Genomic DNA, 1,280 nt, shown 5'->3' with positions numbered 1-1,280 from the left:
AGCGCAGCGCCCCGCGGCCACCACCTGCGCCCGCCTCCCCGCCGCGCCCATTGGCCGCGCGCGGCACCGCCCTCGCGCTCATTGGCCGCGCCGCCGGGGACGGACGGCGGATCCAGCCAGTGGCGAGGCCGATCGCCGAATAACAAGGCGAGCGCGGGCGCTGATTGGCCGGTGGTGCGGAGCGACGGCCCGCCCACCGACGGGCGGGGCAGCGGGGAGCGCTCCCGTCGCTCAAGAGCTCTCCGCCAATCGCGCGCGGCCTTCTTCTGCCGGCGGCCCGCCCCCGGCGGCCATTGGGCGAGGCGGGCGCCGGGCGGGCGCTGATTGGCGGCGCGCGGTGCCCGTCGGGCGCGGGGCGGGGACTGGGGGTATTGGGGGACAGAAGGGACAGAGGGGACTGTGGGGGAGAGTGGGGATTGGGGACAGCAGGGACAGCAGGACTGGGGGGGACATCAGGGATTGGGGGGAACAGAGGGGACTGGGGGGCACCAGAAAGTGTCCAGTTTGCAGAGGAATTATAATTATTGTTAAAAAAGCCACCAACAGAACGGTACATTGGCACCTATGGAGGAAACAGAGTTTGTTTTTCGAGTTGCAAATAACAAGAAAACCAATAAACGAAGGAAGTCATTGCAGTTACTGCGATTGAAATGCAGGAACATCTCCTCACTTTCACTCACTCACCCCCAGTTCTTCCATCACAACACAGAATAAGAAGTGCAAGGACATTTTCAATGACATCTAAATATCTGAAAGTGTTTAAAGTTAACAGTGACCTTAAAATAAACTTATTTTAGAGAGGGCAGATGGTGCTAGTGCTGCTTAATTTCACAGATTTTGTTTTTACCACCTTAATCTTGCTTTATTTCCTTATCTGCATTTGTGAGAACCTCAGTGGGTGAATTTATTCTTCTGCTTTGTGGAGAAGCTCACACTTGTTCCTGTAACATCTCAAATATGATGCAGGACTTGGCATTTGCAACAGTTTTGGAGTTCATTCATTAAATGGACAAACAATTCCAAGTGCCAGCTGGTATTTGTGATTCTGGAGCAGTGGAAATCCAATGCAAGTTAAAAGAAAAGTTTGGGGAATCCTGAACCTAACACATGCCCTCACTATGGTGAAGGAGAGCAAATGAGGATTCTCCAAATTTGCAGTGAGAAATCATAACGAAAACCACAGCCCTTAGAGAAAGGGACATAAATTCAAATTCCTGCACAAGGAACTGGGTCTGGAAACCCACTTTGGACCAAAAGAATTGAAGGAGAACAGTCATCAA

This window comes from Passer montanus, unplaced genomic scaffold (assembly GCF_014805655.1).
Source record: "Passer montanus isolate IOZ18808 unplaced genomic scaffold, ASM1480565v1 scaffold112, whole genome shotgun sequence".
NCBI classification, from domain to species: domain Eukaryota; kingdom Metazoa; phylum Chordata; class Aves; order Passeriformes; family Passeridae; genus Passer; species Passer montanus.
This window is presented reverse-complemented; position numbering follows the sequence as displayed.